At 42.3% G+C, this 21663-nt stretch overlaps 1 pseudogene; it reads left to right on the top strand.

Annotated features, from left to right (window-relative positions):
* Positions 1 to 3282: 3282 nt before the first annotated feature.
* LOC118521155 (ubiquitin-conjugating enzyme E2 E3 pseudogene) lies at positions 3283 to 4186 on the top strand (annotated as a pseudogene).
* The last annotated feature ends 17477 nt before the right edge of the window (positions 4187 to 21663 follow it).

The raw sequence follows: 21663 nt of genomic DNA, 5'->3' as shown, positions 1-21663 counted from the left end.
GAGAGATCCATAACCTTGGTCCTTTCTTTCCTGGAAGCATTCTTAAAACTGGCATGTTTAAACCTCTTCAAACAAGTTGTAAAGGGAGAATTAGGATACCATCCATTTCTGTTTGGTATTGGAAGAAAAGAAAAAGATCCCAGATGTGTTTGAAGGAGTTTTGTTGATTTGTTTGTTTTCTCCTCAAAATGATCACAAATCCCTCTTGAGTGTCCTATTTTCTAGTCAAGGTTAGTGTTTTTGAATAATAAAAGTGAAGAAACTTCAGGTCTAGCATTACTTTCATATTCATGACCCAGAAATTCATATGTAAAAGAAAACAATTGTGAATATGGCTTGGCTTATCCAGACAATTCCCTCCTCCTGCTTTCTTCTGAATTGGGGCTCTCAGGTCATTATGATTCAAAATCCAGGAAGTGGAAAAAAGAGAAGCTCTGGAGGCTAAGCTGATCTACACAATAAAGAGTTGGAGAAAATTGGGAAAGGAAAGAAAACCTTTGGAGAGTCGATGAAAAGGGTGATGTAGGGTCCAGTGCCCATCCACCCTACATGTGTTACCTGCTTAGGTAACTATTTCTGTCCTCTCTCAACTGAGTCTTGCTCTGAAGGATGTTCCTTCAAATCAAGTATACAGTAATATTTTTCTAAAGTGAAATGAAATTCACAAGTCACATCCAAACTCGTGTTTAACCCTAACTTCTAGCAAGCGCTGCTATAAAAAAGGCTGACAGTTCAGTTTAACTCCCTGCAAAATACCTCTCACACTCTCTAGAGGAGATGTTAACATTACCAAGAAACAATCAACTAAAGAGAGGAGACTTCAAGGAATGTTTATGGTCAAAAAATAATTCAGAAAGTAGAAAGTTTGGCACACACAGAGAGCCGAGAGTTCAAATGAAGGAAAGATGGTAATCATTTTCCCAGTTCACCAGAAGCTGGAAGAAAAAATAAATCCTGGAAAACAGTAACCAGGATACAGATGGCAGACAACACTGGGTATTTACCCCAAAGATACAGATGTAGTGAAAAGAAGGGGCACATGCACCCCAATGTTCATAGCAGTAATGTCCACAATAGCCAAACTGTGGAAGGAGCCGAGATGCCCTTCAACAGATGAATGAATAAAGAAGATGTGGTTCATATATACAATGGAGTATTACTCAGCCATCAGAAAGGACAAATACCCACCATTTGCATTGACACGGGTGGAACTGGAGGGAATTATGCTAAGTGAAATAAGTCAAGCAGAGAAAGACAATTTTCATATGGTTTCACTCATATGTGGAACATAAGTAATAGCATGGAGGACATTAGGGGAAGGAAGGGGAAACTGAAGTGGGGGAATAAGAGGACAGATGAACCATGAGAGACTATGGACTCCGGGAAACAATCTGAGGGTTTCAGAGGGGAGGGAGTGGGGGGGTGGGGTACCCCGGTGATGGGTATTAAGGAGAGCATATGTTGTAATGAGCACTGGGTGTTATATGCAAATAATGAATCATGGAACACTACATCAAAAACTAGTGATGTACTACTGTATGGCGACTAACATAACACAATAAAAAAAAATGAATTAAAAAAAAAGATGGCAGACAACATTTGCACCTTGGCCTTCCTTCTCTCCACAGACCAGGGCTACTCAAAATGCTCCACAAACCAGCGTAGGGAAACAAACTGTATGGGGCACCTGGGTGGCTCAGTCATTAAGTGTCTGCCTTCGGCTCAGGTCATGATCCCAGGGTCCTGGGATCAAGCCCTGCACCGGGCTCCCCGCTCTGCGGGAGGCCTGCTTCTCGCTCTGCCTCTCTCTCTCTCTCATAAATAAATAAATAAAATCTTAAAAAAAAAGAGAAACAAACTGTATATTACAGGTCTACAAATAAAGAAATACAGAAATTGAGTACAGGCACTTAGAAAATTTTATAGCAGTCTGGAATTGCCTGATCAGATTGATTTTTTTAAAAAATATTTTGTTTATTTCTTTGAAAGAGAGAAACACAGCGAGAGCGGGAACACAAGCAGGGGGAGTGGGAGAGGGAGAAGCAGGCTTCCCGCTGAGCAGGGAGCCCGATGTGGGGCTCGATCCCAGGACCCTGGGACCATGACCTGAGCCGAAGGCAGACGCTCAACGACTGAGCCACCCAGGCGCCCCTGATTTTTATTTTTAAGATTTTATTTATTTATTTGAGAAAGAGAGAGAGACAGAGAGCGTGCTGAGGAGGGAAAGGGACAGCAGACTCCTCCCTGAGATTGTGACCTGAGCTGAAATCAAGAGTCAGACACTTAACCAACTGAGCCACCCAGGTGCCCCTGATCAGATTGATTTTCATCACATTTTTCTGGCAGTTCCTTTTTATTTTATTTTACCAAAAGCATCAGTCCAAAATGATTTGGGGGGAAGGATTGGTCCTTCATTGGGATCATTTGAGAAGCTCTGCCCTAGTCTCCACGGAGAGAAGGTTCAAAAGTATCAGGACTTACCTAATTTGGTGGTGGGAGAGGCCCAACAGCTATCTGCCTTCATGGTCTTAGGAGCTTCCTAGGAACAGACTCTTCCTAAAAGTTGAGGAACTAGTTTAATGAACTTGATTCAGTAAGAATTGAGAAGAACCTTTGCCATAAGAGGGGAGCAGCATTTTGAGAACATTTCAGTGGTTGTCAATCAACTCTATTTCCATTTTTCTCCATGGGTATGTTAAGTCTGAGTCCTGGAGACTCAAGACTGCAAGAAATGATTTGTCCTAAATGTAGTGACGCCTGATCAGGCTTCCCACTAACAAGGAGCACTAACTAGAGACTCCCTCTTAATACAGATAAAACAAGGAAGAGGCATTGCGTTCCTCACTGCAGACCTGTTTGCTCAGTTTGCTCATAGGAACTGCCCAGTTTAAATAGGAGGTGGAGGGTGTGCCTGGCTGGCTCAGTCAGTAGAGCATAAGACTCTTGATCTTGGGGTCATGAGTTTTGAGCCCCGTCTTGGGCACAGAGATTACCTTTAAAAACAAACAAATTAAGTAATTAATTAAAAATTAAAAACAAACAAGCGGGGGTCTCCCGCGACCCTCTCCCAGCCGAGCTCCTACCCCCCTCGTTTTTTTCCGAAGGCGCTAGGCGGCGCCACCCTCCGGCCGGAGCTGGCACTGCACAATCCCCTCCGCCTTTCAATGTTCCACACTCCCTGGCAAGAGTCTCCTCGGCTTTTTTTTTTCCCTCCCACCTCCCCGCTCTCCCACCCCCTCCCACCCCCAGCTGCCTCTATTTCCTTAAGAAAGGTTTTTTTTTCCTCTCTCCCTCCCCCACACCCTAGCGGCGCGCGAGCAGGCGGGGCGGGCGGCTGAGTTTTCCAAGAAATAACTTCACCAAGATGTCCAGTGATAGGCAAAAGTCCGATGATGAGAGCCCCAGCACCAGCAGTGGTAGTTCAGATGCGGACCGGCGAGACCCAGCCGCTCCAGAGCCTGAAGAACAGGAAGAAAGAAAACCTTCTGCCACCAGCAGAAGAAAAACACCAAACTCTCAAGCAAAACCACTGCTAAGTTATCCACTAGTGCTAAAAGAATTCAGAAGGAGCTAGCTGAAATAACTCTTGATCCTCCTCCTAACTGCAGTGCTGGGCCTAAAGTAGATAACATTTATGAATGGAGATCCACTATACTTGGTCCACCAGGTTCTGTCTATGAAGGTGGTGTGTTTTTTCTGGATATTACTTTTTCATCTGATTATCCGTTTAAGCCACCAAAAGTTACTTTCCACACCAGAATCTGTCACTGCAACATCAACAGTCAGGGAGTCATCTGTCTGGACATCTTTAAAGACAACTGGAATCCTGCTTTGACTATTTCAAAGGTTTTGCTGTCGATTTGTTCTCTTTTGACAGATTGCAACCCTGCGGAGCCTCTGGTTGGAAGCATAGTCACTCAGTATTTGACCAACAGAGCAGAACATGACAGGATAGCCAGACAGTGGACCAAGAGATACTCCACATAATTCACAGAATTTGTATGCATGTGAAGGAGCAGAAGGCCCCTTCTCACTGTGCTGCAAATCTTTATAGCCTTTACTATACGGACTTCTGTGTGTATGTTATACTGATTCTACTCTCTGTTTTTATCCTTTGGAGACTGGGAGACTCCCCAAAAAGGTAAATGCTATCAAGAGTAGAACTTTGTAGCCATAGATTAGTTATGTTTAAAACGCCTACTTGCAGGTCTTGCTTCTTTAGGATATCAAAATGTATTTTTTTTTAAAATTTTATTTATTTATTTGACAGAGAGAGACACAGCGAGAGAGGGAACACAAGCAGGGGGAGTGGGAGAGGGAGAAGCAGGCTCCCCACTGAGCAGGGAGCCCGATGCGGGGCTCAATCCCAGGACCCTGGGATCATGACCTGAGCCGAAGGCAGACGCTTAACGACTGAGCCACCCAGCCTCCCCCAAAATGTATTTTGTGATGTACTAAGTATACTGGTCCTGAAGTCTACCAAATATTATAGTGCATTTTAGCCTAATTCATTATCTGTATGAAGTTATAAAAGTAGCCATAGATGACTAGGAATTATGTCATTTGTATTAAACCCAGATCTATTTTTGAGTATGCGGTTCATGCTGTTGTGAAAAATGTTTTACCTTTTACTTTTGTCAGTTTGTAATGAGAGGATTTCCTTTTACCCTTTGTAGCTCAGGGAGCACCTGATGTATCATCTCAAACACATAAGCGTGCTCCTAAAGGCATTAAAACAAAAAACAAAAAACAACCAAAGAGGAGGCGGAGGACCTGGAGCTCCTGGATTCCGTTTCTGCCTGCTGACCGTGGGTCGCAGCACTGGAAGAGGGTGTGGTGTTTGTAGAGCCCGGACAGCCCCCTGCGAGGTTAACGTACAATTGAGAGCATGAGCAGGAAGGAGATCACTTAGCAGCCAGGGCAGCAGCCAGTGAAGTGAACTTGTTCATGCCAAATGAATGCCAGCAAAACCAAGGGTGGGTGCCTGTGTGTGCAGGGGGAGGGTGCAGGCACAAATGTGTGTGAGGTGTGGAGCCGGCTGCAGAGCTTGCAGTCGCAAGGGAGCGCAAAACCCCTAAAAACCTGAGCTATCACTGTTAAGACATGGAGCGGGTGGGTGGAAGAGAACCCCCATAAAGGCGACTGAGAAGGAGCAAAGGAATCATCAGAAAAATAAGGGAAAAGACAAGAGAGTGGTGGTGTGGGCAGTTCAGGTGGTTGAGTGCCCAACTCTTGATTTCAGCTGAGGTCTTGATCTCAGCGTCGTGAGCCCCCACATTGGGCTCCATGCTAGGCATGGAGACTACTAAAAAAAAAAAAAAAAAAAAAAGATGCCTTGTTTCTGCAGGCAGTGGGGGGCAGTGCCCAAAAGGTGCCCTCTCAGCCTCCAGCCCCTGCCCATTGAACTTTGATCAGGAATTCTAGCCCAGCGCTGTGCTGTAGAACTCTCAGCAGGGATGGACATGCCCTAGACTGTGCTGTCCAATGAGAGCCACCAGCTACGAGGGGCCATTGAGCCCTTGCAATGTGGCTAGGGTAACTAAGGAGAGTGGATTTCTAATTTGATTTAAGGTTAATTTAAATAGCGGCAGATGAGTAGCGGCTCGTATTGGCTAGTGCAGGTTTAGACTAATAATCTCTTGCATCCATCCCACCTGTGTTCCCCCGGTATGCCCACACTGAGCTGCCTGGGGTCTCAGAAAGGAGGGGGTCTCGGCAGAAGAGTGAGAGGTGTAGAGGAGAAAGCCTGGTGGACACCCAAGCCCAGAACCAGCCTGATTCAGCCTGCACCAGCCCAGGCTCGACAGCACAAGCTCCATGGGGTGGGTTTCCAACTGCCCATCCACCTGAAGGCCCTCGGGCAAGACCATGTTCTGAGCCTGGAGCTTACTCAGCGGAGAGCCCCTGGGCCCCTGCTTGAGACCCAATCCCGCCCCTCACAAAAGGAAAAAAAAGAGAGGACGATTGGGTGGCTCAATCGGTTAAGCGTCTGCCTTCGGCTCAGGTCATGATCCCGGGGTAATGGGATCCAGCCCCTCATTGGGCTCCCTGCTCAGCGGGGAGCCTGCTTCTCCCTGGCTCCCTGCTCCTTCGGGAGCCTGCTTCTCCCTCTGCCTGTCTCTCTCTCTCTCTCTCTCTCTGTCTCTCATGAATAAATAAATAAAATCTTAAAAAAAAATTTTTTTTAAAGAGAGATCAAATGTGATAAGCATCTACTGAATTTAACAAAATTGAGGTTACTGGTGATCTGGCTGAGAACAATTTTGATTTTGGTTAAAAGCCCCACTATAGGGCGCCTGGGTGGCTCAGTCGTTAAGCGTCTGCCTTCAGCTCAGGTCATGATCCCGGGGTCCTGGGATCGAGCCCCACATCGGGCTCCTTGCTCAGCGGGAAGCCTGCTTCTCCCTCTCCCCCTCCCCCTGCTTGTGTTCCCTCTCTCGCTGTCTCTCTCTGTCAAGAAATAAATAAAATCTTTAAAAAAAAAAAAGCCCCACTATAATATCTGAGTGGCAAATAAGAAATAAGGAAGTAGAAACACTAAGTGTAGATTACTATTCTTTCAAACAGTTGATAGCTAAGGGAAGAAGAGATCAGGGGCGCCTGGGTGGCTCAGTCAGTTAAGCCTCTGCCTTTGGCTCAGGTCATGATCCCGGGGTTCTAGGATCAAGCCCCGCGTCGGGCTCCCTGCTCAGAAGGGAGCCTGCTTCTCCCTCTCCTCTGCCACCCACTCATGCTCTGTGTCTCTCTCAAATAAATGAAGTCTTTAAAAAAACAAAAAAAGAAGAGATCAGTATAGGATAAGGTCAAATGAGGGGTTTTTTTTTACAGGAGAGATTTAAGCATATTTATATGTTGAGGGGAATGAACCATAGAGGAAGAGTAACAACATGAGCAATCATAGAGCAAGATGTCTGTCATTGAGGGTGCAGAAAGGGAAGCGATCGTAGCATAGAGGTACTAACCACGGAGAAAGGAAAAAAGGTGCAGACCAGTGAAGATGAAGAATGGTTTATAAGGGGTTGTATTTGTTTTCTATTGCTATGTAATAAATTACCACAAACGTAGCAACTTAAAACAACACACATTTATTCACTCACAATTCTGTAGGTCAGAAGTCTGACATGATGTGGTTTGGATCTCTGGTCAGCCTCCAGGGTGGTATCAGGGTGTCAGCAAGATTGCAGTTCTCATCTGGGGCTTGAGGAACTTTTCCAAGACTATCACTTTGTTGGCACAATTCAGTTCGTAGCAGTTGAAGGCCTGAAGTCCCCACTCTGGCTGGGTATCAGCCGGAGCTACTCTCAGCAACTAAAGGCCTCCTGCAGTTCCATGCCATATGGGACCCATAGGCAGTATATGACACGGGATACTTGCTTTCTTGCAGACCAGATGGAGCATCTCTCTGATCTCTCCTTCTGTGACTGGCCAGAGAAAATGTTCTGCTTTTCAAGGTCTCCCCTGATTAGGTTAGGCCCACCAAGGATAATCTCCCTTTTTTTTTTTCTTTTTTTTAAGTAGGCTCCATGCCCAACATGGGGCTTGAACTCGTGACCCTGAGATAAAGACCTGAGATCAAGAGTCGGATGCTCCACCGACTGAGCCACTCAGGTGCCCCAATAATCCCCCTGTCTTAACATCAACTGATTAGAGACCCTAAATATATCTACAAAATCTCTTTTGCTATTATCAAAGACAAAAACTGGACAGGGAAGGACATTAATGTTATTAAGGCTATTGCAATAGAGCATTCCAGATTCAAAGATCAGAGTATTTCAGCAGGTGGTTTTGCCTTAGAGTTTTTCTTTTCTTTTTTTAAGATTTTATTTATTTATTTGACAGAGAGAAAGAGCACAAGAAGAGGGAGCAGCAGAAGAAGCAGGCTCCCCGCTGAGTAGGGAGCCGGATTCGAGGCTCTATCCCAGGACCCTAAGATTACGACCTGAGCCGAAGGCAGATGCTTAACCAACTGAGCCACCCAGGCTCCCCTGCCTTAGAGTTTAATAAAGAGGAGTAAACAAGTTGTAGATGGAGTGATTTATGGTTAAACTTGTCTTGCAATCAGGGAAAGTCTCAGTCGGATAGCTGAACGGGATATTTTATTTCCCTATGAGTAGCTAGTGTATTAGTCAGTGCTCTCCAGATAAACAGAACCAATACCACACACACACACACACATATATATATATAGAGAGAGAGAGAGAGAGAGAAATAAGAGGATAAGAGGTGATTCATTATAGGAATTGGCTCACACTGGGGCGCCTGGGTGGCTCAGTCAGTAAGCGTCTGCCTTCAGCTCAGGTCATGATCCCAGAGTCCTGTGATCAAGCCCTGCAGCATCAGCATCGGGCTCCCTGCTCAGCGGGGAGCCTGCTTCTCCATCTCCCTCTGCTGCTCCCCCTGTTTGTGCTCTCTCGCTCTCTCTGTCAAATAAATAAAATCTTAAAAAAAAAAAAAGGAAAAAAAAAAGAATTGGCTCACACAGTTATGGAGGCCAAGAAGACCCATAGTCTGCCATCTGCAAATCTGAAGACCCAGGAAAGCTGGTGATATAATTCAGTCTGAGTCCAAAGATTTTAGAACCAAGGAGATGTAAAAACTGACCTGAGTCCAAAAGCCTGTGAGAATCAGGAGTTGTGGAGGTCTGAGGACAGAAGGAGATGGATCTCTCAACTCAAGCAGAGAGCTAATTCACTCTTCTTTCTCCTTTTTGTTCTATTGTGCCCTCAAAGGATTAGGTGACTCCCACCGACCCAGCCCACCCACTGTTTTACTCAGTTCACCAATTCAAACGCTGATTTTTCTGGAACCACTCTCACAGATAAACAGAAATGTTTTACCAGCTATCTGAGCATTTTAGCCCAGTCAGGGTGACACCTGAAATTCACCAGCACAGCTAGTTTCAGGGGGAAACAATTCAAATCTCAACGAATCAATCATGAGACAAGATATAGGAAGGTCTAGTTTGACTTTCTCAGCAGGTTCATGAAAAAAAGGGAAAGGTATGAATTTGGCCTTGTCACAGATAAACAGTAGAGTTGTACTCAAGTCTTATAGGGGTCTTGAGAAAGTGTGGACAGTGAGTCTTATCTAAGTCATATGGAAAAGGGTATTTCTTTGTCATAGCCCTTTCCTGGAACACAAAAGATTGGTGCGGGGGGGAGGAAGGGCGGTCTAAACTCTTGCTGTTCTCTAAGGGCACAAGGCTCAGGTGAAATTCCACACGTCAGTCTTTTGTTCAAGATGAATGAATATCAGTTTTTGCTCAACAACTCAGAAGTGTGAAGAAATTCTTAAGTGGAGCCAAGTAGGGTCCAAGAAATGATCTCTTAAAATCTCTATTTGGTAGTGTTTCTATAAAATCAGTTGAACCATCAATGGAGAGGTCATGGAAAAGGTCAGTTGTTTTAAAGTCCTGGACATCAGATATCTTTTAAAAGAGGAATGCTTGGAATGAAAAAGGGAAACATTAATGTGAAAGTCTGTACTAAAGTGAATAGCCTCAGGAGTTAGACCCGAGGGTAGACGAGTCCAGTGGATTCTGAGAAGTTGGTGGAGCACCACTTACTGAGTTCCTTGAAGCTAAGGTGTTGATAATCTTGATGATGTTGTCCACAGTTTTGATTACCTCTCATGTAAGGGCAGGCATACCTCAGTATCTTGCCAAGCTTCCTTATTGGCCCAGACAGTGGCTTGTCCAGGGAAAAATCCAACCCTGCATGATCTATTATGGTGATAAGTCCTTGAGCCCTTCAAGGTTTAAAGGAAGTCACTTAGGCTTCAGCTCATAGGGCTTCTTCGGATCCTGGAGGGAAAGGCCTTTGCAGCACACAAAAGGGGTATGGGCGGTCAGGTTTTAGTTTTGAATACACTGAGTCAAGCAGGAGGCATAAAATTTTGAAAACTTTGTTTAGAGAGTTTTAGCCAGATACTGAAGGAATCTGGTAAGTGTCAATCATCTCTGCGCAAACAGGATCCATCCAGTCCAAATTGCAGGTAGGTACCCAAAATCGTTTTTCCATAAGCAGGGAGAATTCATTTAAATCTCCACCAGAGAAGACAATCTGCATATCTATCCATTACATGCAGTTAACGAAGTGTGCGAACAGTGTAAAGACAATGAACAAGGCTAGAGTCTGATAACTCCAACCATCGCTAACTTGGGATTAGAGTTGGAAGAGTGTGCTATAGTTTTCCACTGACACAAAATTTCTCTCTACAATCACTCTCCTTTTAGTCAAAGATAATCACAAAGAGGGGCGCCTGGGTGGCTCAGTCGGTTAAGCAGCTGCCTTCGGCTCAGGTCATGATCCCAGGGTCCTGGGATCGAGCCACGCATTGGGATCCCTGCTCAGTGGGGAGTCTGCTTCTCCCTCTCCCTCTGCCCCTCCCCCTGCTCCTGTGCTCTCTCTCCCTCCCTCTCTCTCTCTCTCTCTCAAAAATAAATAAAAATTTTTAAAAATCTTTAAAAAAAATAAATAAAAGCCTCTTGAGCCAAGCCAAGAACTCACCATCAGATTTTATCTGTGGTAACTGTAAATTCAGGTAAACTTCTCAGATTCCCTAAAATATCCTAATGTTCCTAAGCCTGCAAGGAAGTGACATTCATTACTCACCCTGTAATACCAGTCTAGTTTTCCTAAGCATGCTTTGTAAGCATTAGTGTCATAAAATTAACCATAGTTCCTTAAAAGGGGTCATATCTGATTAAATGTGCATTATTCTCAAATAGGACATTCCAGGCAAGGCCTTGGTTGCATCACTGATGTTTTCCATTAAGTCCTATTAATGAAGAGGACAAACTCTTATTGAAATTGTGCAAATACTATATTGTCATGAAAATAAGAATACACAATAAGAGTTTTCAAATTCTGGAGGGGTCAGGCAGGGAGAAAAAGATGAATGTTTCTGTTTACAAAAGCAGGGTTTACTAAATTATTTTGAGTTATAGATAGCTTAAGAGGAAAGGGAAAAGGGTTCCTTATACCCAGAAAATATAACATTAATATCAACAATATTCCAAACAAAACCCACAATTACCCTTCATTAGTTTATTCAGTCCCAATTTTCTTGTACCACTCCATCTTGGGTTAACAGTCTCAGGAACCCCCCTGTTTCTGGGCTGGAGTTCTGGAAATCCTAACTCAACCCACTGGTATGGACTTATGTTTAAGCAAACCCATCAGAAGCCTGTCCCAAGAGTACCTGGGCAGAGAGCTCTGAGACTGTCCATCTTTGGTGATGCACTCTGGCCTATGGCCTGGGAAGCATCAGAGCAAAACAAAAAACTATCTATAGATTGATGTAGGAAAGACGTTAGGGTTCGAAGCTGACGGCCAATGAAGTATTCTTGAGACATCATTAGTGCAAAAAGTGGTCTTATTAAAGCATGGGGACAGGACCCGTGGGCAGAAAGAGTTGCACTGGGGTCCTGAGTGGCCCATTATATACTTTCCAGTTGGGAGAGGGTTAGGGATGATGAAAGCCTCCTAGGTATTTTGGAAACAAGGCTTCCAGGATCCTGAGGGGGCTAGCTATTGTTGGGAAAGGTCATTTATTATTGTTTAGTAAACCCTTAGTCATGAGACCCTTCAGATGTATATGCTTAGAGGATGATTACCAATATGTGTCTTTTTTTTTTAAGATTTTATTTATTTATTTATTTGACAAAGAGAGGCAGAGAGAGAGAGAAAGCACAAGCAGGGGGAGTGGGAGAGGGAGAAGCAGGCTTCCCGCTGAGCAGGGAGCCCGATGTGGGCTCGATCCCAGGACACTGGGATCACGACCTGAGTCACCCAGGCGCCCCCAACATGTATCTTGGGGGGTAGAGATAAAGGAAGTTTCCAAAGGAATTTTTATATGTTAAAGACAACTTACAAGATCCTGGGTCCGGATAATGTTAAGCTAAGATTGCCTTTTGCCCTTAGCAAAGTATCAACATCCAGGCAGCTGAGTCCCTAGAGGAATGTCACTCTGCCTGTCTCAAGGACTTGTCAGCGGGCTGAAGGTAGTACGGAAATTTAGTAATTTTTCTTCTGCCTTTGTTTCCTACATCATAGATAGAAACAAAAGATTAAAAATGGCTACAGTTAACTTATTACTGATAGTTTTCAGAAGGAAAAGATCTGATGAGCTCATTATAAGAATAATCAAACTTGGGGCGCCTGGGTGGCTCAGTCGTTGAGCGTCTGCCTTCGGCTCGGGTCATGATCCCAGGGTCCTGGGATCGAGCCCCATGTCGGGCTCCCTGCTCAGGGGGAAGCCTGCTTCTCCCTCTCCCTCTGCCCCTGCTTGTGTTTCTCTCTCGATATCTCTCTCTCTGTCAAATAAATAAATAAAATATTAAAAAAAAAAAAAAAGAATAATCAAACTGGCAAAGAAGGTTGTTTCTGTGACACGCAAAACAACATAAAGTCAACCCAGAAAAGGTTTCGGGGCACCGGGGGAGGGGCTCAATCAGTTTAGCATCTGCCTTCGGCTCAGGTCATGGTTCCAGGGTCCTAGGATCGAGCCCCGCATCGGGCTCCTTGCTTAGTGGGGAGCCTGTTTCTCCATCTCCTTCTCCTACTCCCCCTGTTTGTACTCTATCACTCTCTCTGTTAAATAAATAAATAAAATCTAAAAAAATAAAAATAAAAAAACAAAAAACGTTTAGACAAAATATCTATAAACATGATGATTAATTTCATTTTCAAGAAGCGTGTGGGGCACCTAGCTGGCTCAGTTGGAAGAGCATAGGATTCTTGATCTCAGGGTCATGAGTTCAAGCCCCATATTGGATATAGAGATTACCTAAAAAATAAATAAATAACCTTAAAAAAAAAAGAGCGAATATTACATTTACTTTAGGAAAATGAATGAAAATAATCTTTATGGAGAAAAAAAAATTCTTCAGATTTAACATATAATAATCCTGAGACAAAATATAACCAAGTATATAGTTAGACTATACATACCAAGTATATAGTTAGTATATAACAAGAATATATCAAATTTGTCAAGTAAAGAAGTTTAGTAAGAATGCAGTAAGTCCTAAAAAAATAAAGAATGCAGTAAGTCCTAAACATTTATATAATCATAAAACTCCATAGGTAAGTGATACGAATCCCCAGATTAAAACTTCTGGACCAGGGGCACCTGGGTGGCTCAGTCATTAAGCGTCTGCCTTTGGCTCAGGTCATGATCCCACGGTCCTGGGATCGAGTCCCACATCGGGCTCCCTGCTCAGCGGGGATCTGCTTTCTCCCTATGCCTGCCACTCCCCCTGCTGTGCTCTCTCTCTCTCTCTGACAAATAAATAAACAAAAATCTTAAAAAAAAAAAAAAAGGATTGGGACGCCTGGGTGGCTCAGTTGGTTAAGCGACTGCCTTCGGCTCAGGTCATGATCCTGGAGTCCCGGGATCGAGTCCCGCATCAGGCTCCCTGCTCGGCAGGGAGTCTGCTTCTCCCTCTGACCCTCCTCCCTCTCATGCTCTCTGTCTCTCATTCTCTCTCTCTCAAATAAATAAATAAAATCTTTAAAAAAAAAAAAAAAAAAAGGATTTGATGTTGGGAAGGCAAAAATATCAAAAGTTGTCAGGAGCTTTTAACACTTGTTTAAATAGGATCATACATTACTGGGAAATGCTTGGCTACCTATCTAACCAAAATGGCAATAAAAGATTTTTAAAAATATACACAGGAGATAATTATGATTGTAACAAACCTTAGCACTTTCAAAAGTGAGAGGACTTTGTTCTCTCAAATAATTTTCTTTTAAGATTTTATTTATTTATTCATGAGAGACAGAGAGAGAGAGAGAGAAGCAGGCTCCCTGTTGAGCAGGGAGCCCGATGCGGGACTCGATTCCAGGACCCTGGGATCATGACCTGAGCCGAAGGCAGACGCTTAACCATCTGAGCCACCCAGGCGCCCTGTTCTCTTAAATAATTAAGAACATGATAAAATCAACATACAGCACAGGAAAAAATTCTAATAAGATATAGAATCTTTGTTAGATAGGCAAACTACTCAGAAAGTAAAGAAAAATCTCTTACAATCTCTTACTAAATAAATCAGGCAAATAATACAAGAAGACTGTCATTTCAACACAGAAAACCAACTTCTAGTTTTACATCAGTGTATTTGTTACTAAAACTCTTAATCTTTTTTTTTTTAAAGATTTTATTTATTTGTTTGAGAGAGACGGAGAGAGCACAAGCAGGGGTAGGGGCGGAGGGACAAGCAGACTCCCTGCAACACGGCACTCCACATGGGCTCAACTCAGGGCTCGATTCCAGGACCCTGATATCATGACCTACTGAAGTCAGACACCCAATCGACTGAGCCACCCAGGTGCCCCTGATAATCTTGTAAATAAAGCTGTTAAGCTTTATCCAGGTTTGACCACCACAATTAAAACTTCCTTTCGGGGGGCGCCTGGGTGGCTCAGTCGTTGAGCGTCTGCCTTTGGTTCAGGTCATGATCTCAGGGTTCTGGGATCGAGTCCCGCTTCGGGCTCCCTGCTCCAGGGGAAGCCTGCTTCTCCCTCTCCCACTCCCCCTGCTCGTGTTCCCTCTCTCACTGTGTCTCTCTCTGTCAAATAAATAAATAAATAATCTTTAAAAACAAAAAAACTTCCTTTCGGAGAACCTTCTACAACTTTCTATATTCATTCAGATTTTTTCCTACACTTTCTTCCTTCTCATTATGGTACAGTCATATTACCTTGGCACAAAACTACTCTCTTTTTGCTTAACAAAAACCCATCCTGCAAGCCTTACATACAAAGTTGTTCTTCTCTGTCACTATTGCTGAATACAGACTCATTCACATATATTGATTATAACTTTAAACCACAGTCACTTCTATTTTACAGAGAAAACAAAGAGGTTAGATAATTTTGACTGGAATACATTAGCATTTTTAACAGGCCCAACAGAGCTTATGAATATCCATCTCATAACTTTTTATAGCCATACACATCCCAAAGCTGCAAAAACGAACACATTCATTAACAGATCCAAGTATATGGCCTCTCTGTATCATATAAAAATGGGAGGCAAAAAGTACATAAAAATTACATAAGCTAAAAATTATGCTTTGCAATGAATGTTTCAGTATCCTATCCTACTTAGAAATGATCTAGGCATCTAACGAATATCCATTATCTCAATTTAGCATCAGTCCAAGAGTTTAAGTTACCTAAAGATCTTGGAAATTATTTTCAAGCTGACATACTACAAACCTTAATACTGTTGAAATAAAGTGTCCCAGAATGATGACTCTATTTGGTTAAACACAATTTGCATTTTTTATGATCTTAAACATCTAGCAGATGTAATGCTAGCTTATTTGATCAGTAAACCTGCACAAGTCTAGGAAAAGCATACCCAATTAGAATAAAAGTATATGCTTGTCTTATACTTAATGCTAAGAACTCAAAAGATATAGGTGTTTTTATTAAAGCAACAATACTAAACTAGTCTCATTTGCCAAAAATTTACCTAAGTAATATGAACTCGAATTTTTAAGCCATTTGAGTTAGTATATACTACATTGAAATTATTAAAGGATCAATTTCCTTAATTTCTGGGAATTCTAAAAATTATATAAGGCTTACTTATCTCTAAATCAATCCAAAAAGCACTCTTCTTAGAAATGTTATAATCTAATTTGGTAATACCATGAAGGAAAGAAAATATTACAACTCACAGACACATAAATATACATACAGACCCAAATAAAGAGGTAGTAGCTTCAATTTAAAAATTGCATCCAGGGGGCGCCTGGGTGGCTCAGTCGTTAAGCGTCTGCCTTCGGCTCGGGTCATGATCCCAGGGTCCTGGGATCGAGCCCCGCATCGGGCTCCCTGCTCAGCGGGAAGCCTGCTTCTCCCTCTCCCACTCCGCCTGCTTGTGTTCCCTCTCTTGCTGCATCTCTCTCTGTCAAATAAATAAATAAAATATTAAAAAAAAAAAATTGCATCCAGGGGCACCTAGGTGGCTCAGTTGTTGGGCGTCTGCCTTCGGCTCAGGTCATGGTCCCAGGGTCCTGGGATCAAGCCCTGCGTCAGGCTCCCTGCTCGGTGGGAAGCCTGCTTCCCTCTCCCACTCCCCCTGCTTGTGTTCTCTCTCTCGATGTCTCTCTGTCAAAATAAATAAATAAAAACTCTTAAAAAAATTTAAAAAGTTAAAATTAAAAAAAATTTAAAAATAAAAAAATAAAAATTGCTTCCAGGGGCGCCTGGGTGGCTCAGTTGGTTGGGTGTCCAACTCTTGATTTCGGTTCAAGTCATGATCCCAGGGTCCTGGGGCTGGCCCCTGTCAGGCCCCTCATATTGGGCCCCATGTCCAGCTCCATGCTGGGCACAGAGTGGGCTTGAGATTCCCTCTGCCCCTCACCCTGCTCATGCACATGCTCTCTCTTTCTCTCAAATAAATAAATAAAATATTTTTTAAAAATTGCATCCAATTTTGTATTTCAGCTAAGCAGAAATACAAAACTCACTGGCTCATAAAAAAGAGGGGTTCTGTTCCCATTGGGCACAAATCCTTAACTGATTTGAGTTTAAAATAGACAAAATAGATACGGAAAAGTGTAATAAACCAGATTCTCTGCTATTTTTCATCCACAGAGGTGAGATTTCCATAAATCATTTAAATCACTTATGGAGCTCATCAAAAGATCAGACCATAAAACCAAAAGTAGCCTACGCCAGAAATCAAGCCAGTATTCAAAAAGAATACAGATCAAATCCTTACTGTGCCACCCTGAAGGACAGGGGTCTGCAACATGGGACCAAGAGTTGGACTTGCTGTCGGATCCCTGGACTGCAGGTCAAGAGTGGAGTGATCACAAACGGCTTGAGGAGTCCTCCTTGCCTGGGTGGAGCAAAGAGGGATTGAAGGTGAGGCCCAATCCTATCTGATTCATTGCACTGCCCCATCAAAATCAAACACTGGACAGGTAAGGATATTGATTTTATTCAAGGAAAATAAAATGAGGGAGAATATTAGGAAGAACCTTGAAGATCCAAAGATCAGAGTATATGAGGAGGTGGTTTTGGCTTAAAGTTTCACAGAGAAGTGCTATGGCCTGAATGTTTCTGTCCCGACACCCCCCCCCGCCCCCAAATTCATATGTTGAAATCCTAATGTCCAATGTGATGATATTGAGGTGGGGCCTTTGGAAGGTGCTTAGGTCATGAGAATGGAGTCCACATGCATGGGATGAGGGCTCTTACCAAAAAGACTCTTAAAAAAAGACTTGCCACGTGAGGATAGAGCTAGAAGGTGCAATCTATGAATCAAAAAGCAGGCTCTCAAAAGACACCGAATCTGCCAGCTCTTTGACCTTGTACTTCCCAGCCTCCAGAACTGTGAGTAATAAATTTCTCTTGTTTATAAGCCACCCAGGCTATGGTATTTTGTCATAGCAACCTGAACTGATTAAAACAATAAGGTTAAACAAGTAGCATATGGAGTGCTTTATAGTTGGAGTTGTTTTGCAAGCAGGGGGAAGTCTCACTTGCTTAACTGAACAGGAAATGTTTTTCTCTGTGGACAGCTAGTTTCAGGCAGACAAATACTTCTAATCACAGCTAATCAACCATGAGACAGAGAATGGAAATTAGATGCTCTGAGTCTGCCCACATCATCAGATTCATGTAAAAGGGGCTTGTTACAGATAAACAATGGAGACATCTGTGAGTCTTAAGAGAATCATGAACAAGTTGGACAGCAAATCTTATTTAAGTCAGAAAAAGTGGTTCTCTATGGCAAACTATTCCTCAGAACATAAAAGAGTAAAGGAATTTTGGAAAACAGAAGGTTGGGGGATTTCTTAAGCATCACTATTTTCCAGGTTTAAGTAAAGTTTGATGTTGTTGCTATATAACATAACCTAATCATGGGCATGACACCAGGGGTGGAGATCATGGCGGCCCTCTTAGAATTCTGCTTACCACAGGGGTAGTGCAAGAAGCTGACAAAGGTGCCGAGAAAGTTCTCTAATAACTTCAGTTTTCTCTTTCAGGTGTGTGTGTGAGGGGAAGGGTTGACAGAAGAGGGGGGAGGTAGAGATTTGTGAAGGTTGGAGGTAACTATTGTGAGAAATAAAGAGACAATAAAACTCATTTCTTAAAAAAGGTGTTCTCTTCTGTTTATTTTAACAAATGTATAGATTTGTGTAATTACCATTGCAATTAGGACACAGACCAGCTCCAGCTTCCCTCAAAATTTCTGTATGCTGCTCCCTTGTAGTCAAAATTTCTCTCCACCCAAATGAAAATTGGTACAGCCACTCTGAAAAACAGTATGGAGTTTCCTCAAAAAGTTAAAAATAGAACTACCCTAGGACCAAGCAAATACACTACTAGGTATTTATCCAAAGGATACAAAAATAGTGAATTGAAGGGGCACATGTTTATAGCACCAATGTCCACCATAGTCAAACTATGGAAAGGGCCCAGATATCTATCAATGGATGAATGGATAAAGAAGATGTGGTTCATATATACAATTGAATATTATTCCGCCATCAAAAAGAATGAAATCTTACCATTTTCAAAGACATGGATGGAACTAGAGTACATTGTGTTAAGTGAAATAAATCAGTCAGAGAAAGACAAATACCATGATTTCACTCATAATTGGAATTTAAGAAACAAAACTGATGAACATAGGTGAAGGGAAGGAAAAAATAAAATAAGAGAAAAACAGAGAGGGAGACAAACCATAAGAGACTCTTAACTATAGAAAACAAACTGAGGGTTGCTGGAGGAGACGGGTGGGGGGATGGGGTAACTGGATGATGGGCATTAAGGAGGGCACATAATGTAATGAGCACTGGGTGTTATATGAAACTGATGAATCTCTGAACTACCTCTGAAACTAATAATACACTATATGTTAATTAATTGAATTTAAATAAAATTAAAAATAAAAGGAGGGCATTTGTGATGAACACTGAGTGTTCTATGCAACTGACTAATCACTAAATTCTACTCGGAAATTAATAATACACTATATGTTAACTATTTTGAATTTAAATAAAACCAAAGAAATCTGTCAAAAAAAAATTCTCCCCACCTCTAACCTTTGACAACTACTAGTTCCTACTACTTGGTCCCTATAATTTTGCCTTTTCCTGGATGTCATATAATAGGGTCATACAGTATTCCATCATATGGATGTACCCTTTCAAAAACATTTGGATAGTTTCTAGTTTTGAGCAATTATGAATCATGTTGCTGTAAACATTCATGCACAGGATTTTGTGTGAACATAATCTTTCAATTCTTTTGAGTAAATAAATACCTAGGAGCCAGATTGCTGGGTTGTATAAGTATATGTTTAACTTTATAAGAAACTGCAAAACTGTTTTCCAGAGTAGCTCTATGATATTGTATTCCCACCAACAATGTATGATAGTTTGCTGCTTTGTGTCCTTGTCAGCACTAGTTATTTTCTGTTTGTTCGTTTACCATTCTCATAGGTACATACTGGTATCTTAATTGTGATTTTATTTTTTTAAAGATTTTGTTTTTAAGTAATCTCTACACCCAACGTGAGGCTTAAACTTAACAACCTGGCATCAAGAGTCACGCGCTCTACAGACTAAACCAGCCAGATGCCCTTGTATCCTGGATGTTGTAATTGCTATGTTAAATTGCTATGTTAATTGCTATGACTCAGCCCTGTCAAAATCCACTGGAGAATGTTAGGTTTCTCTTTGTTTTGTTTTAGCAGCTAGTTGTCCCAGTTAAGTTCAGGCAAAAAGTCTTAGCCTGCCTTCTGTGGGCCATGGGTATATATATATATATATCTATATATGTAATTTCAGTTTTCAGACCCTGGCAGTACTGTTTGGATCTGGTCTATGTGTGTTTTCTCAGGAGCTAAAGGGGCCTGGGTGGTGGTCTACACCCTAGAGTAGTGTTCAAAACCTTTGGTCTTCTATGTCAGGTTAGTTTCACACACGAGTGTCTCAGGGTGATCCTAGAACTTCAAACACAAATCTATAAAATTCCCTTCCTGAGCTCTCTCCCATCCAAAATCTCCACAACACTCTCTGGCTCCCAGTGTTCCTTTTCCTGATCCTCCTGCCAAGAATGCCTGGCTTTCGGTCTTCCTATGCTGTCAGATGTCTCCCACAACTGGATGTCCCTTCAAGGCACGTCGGGAAGCTCAGCTGCTGATGCAGCCAACTGCTCACAGAGAGTGCAGCTTTGGAGCTGGAGCCCTGCAAAGCCAGTGGAAGAAAAGAAAAACAAGGTATTTCCCCTATTCTCTGTGTTCCTCGGGGGTACTTCTTCTCCTTCCTCTTATTAGACAGATTTTCTCTTGGCTGTGCCCACTGCAATGTTCCAGAATTTGGGATGCCTTGAGACTAAACCAAGGGATGATAGGAGGAAAAAAATATGAGACTCACCATTTGTTGGTCTTTGAGTATTGATTTCCTCCCATATTTGTCCACTATTATTTATTTTTCAGAGTCCTCAGTTGGTTGCTTTACATATACTCTCCAGAGTTTTTATTGAAAGAAGAAATAGTGTAGGGTATGCTTATGCCATTTAACCAGAGCCGGACCCTATACCTTTTGTAATAGTTCAAGAAACTTTGATATGTTGGTGTAACCTATTGAGATATACTTCCACAAGTTTTGTGTTCCACAGGCTGTATTCCTATAAACATATTTGAATCAGAATTTACCTAATTTGAAAGTAAATATCTTTTGTGTTAACGGGCAGTTTCATTTTTACAAGTCTTATTTAAAAACTGCTTAGCCTTGAGGCGCCTGGGTGGCTTAGTCGGTTAAATGTCTGCCTTCAGCTCCTGGGGTCCTGGGTCCTGGGATCAAGCCCCTCATCGGGCTCCCTGCTCAGCGGGGAGGCTGTTTCTCCCTCTCCCCTCTGCCTGCCTTCCGCACCCACTTATGCTCTCTCTCTCTCTCTCTCTCGCTCTCTCTATCTCTATCTCTATCTCAAACAAATAAATAAAATCTTAAAAAAAAAAAGAGAGAATGGGCGAAGGACATTTCTTCCAAGAAGATATACAAATGTCCAATGAACACATGAAAGGATGCTCAAAATCATTAGTCATTAGGGAAATGCAAATCCAAAGCCTAATGAGATACCACTTCCCACCTAGTAGAATGGCTATAATAAATAACAGAAAAAAAGTGAGATGAGGATGTGCAGAAATTGCAACTCTTCTACATTGCTGGTAAAAATGTAAAATGGTGCAGCTATTTTGGTAACAGTTTGTCAGTTCCTCAGGAAGTTAAACATAGTATTACCATATGATCCAGCAATTTCACTGCTAGGTATCTACTCAAAAGAATTGAGAACAGAGACTCAAACAGATACTTGTACATGAATGTTCACATCAGCGTTATTCACAATAGCCAAAAGGTAGAAATAACCCAAATGTCTTTTAATAGATGAATGGATAAATAAAATAAAAAGGAATGAAGTTCTTATGCATACTACAACATGGATGACCTTTGAAAACATCATGCTAAGTGAAATAAGCCAAATAAAAAAGGGCAAATATTGTATAAAATTTTTTGAAGTATCTAGAATAGGCAAATTTATAGAGAACAGGAAGTATCTTAGGAGTGGGGGCTGGGTGGGGAGGGGTAGGGAGTTATTAGAAAAAAAGGAGTTGGGGGAGGAGGACCAG

This window comes from Halichoerus grypus, chromosome 5, assembly GCF_964656455.1.
Source record: "Halichoerus grypus chromosome 5, mHalGry1.hap1.1, whole genome shotgun sequence".
Lineage (NCBI taxonomy): Eukaryota > Metazoa > Chordata > Mammalia > Carnivora > Phocidae > Halichoerus > Halichoerus grypus.
The sequence above is the reverse complement of the archived record's forward strand: the minus strand, read 5'-3'. Positions and strand labels throughout refer to the sequence as shown.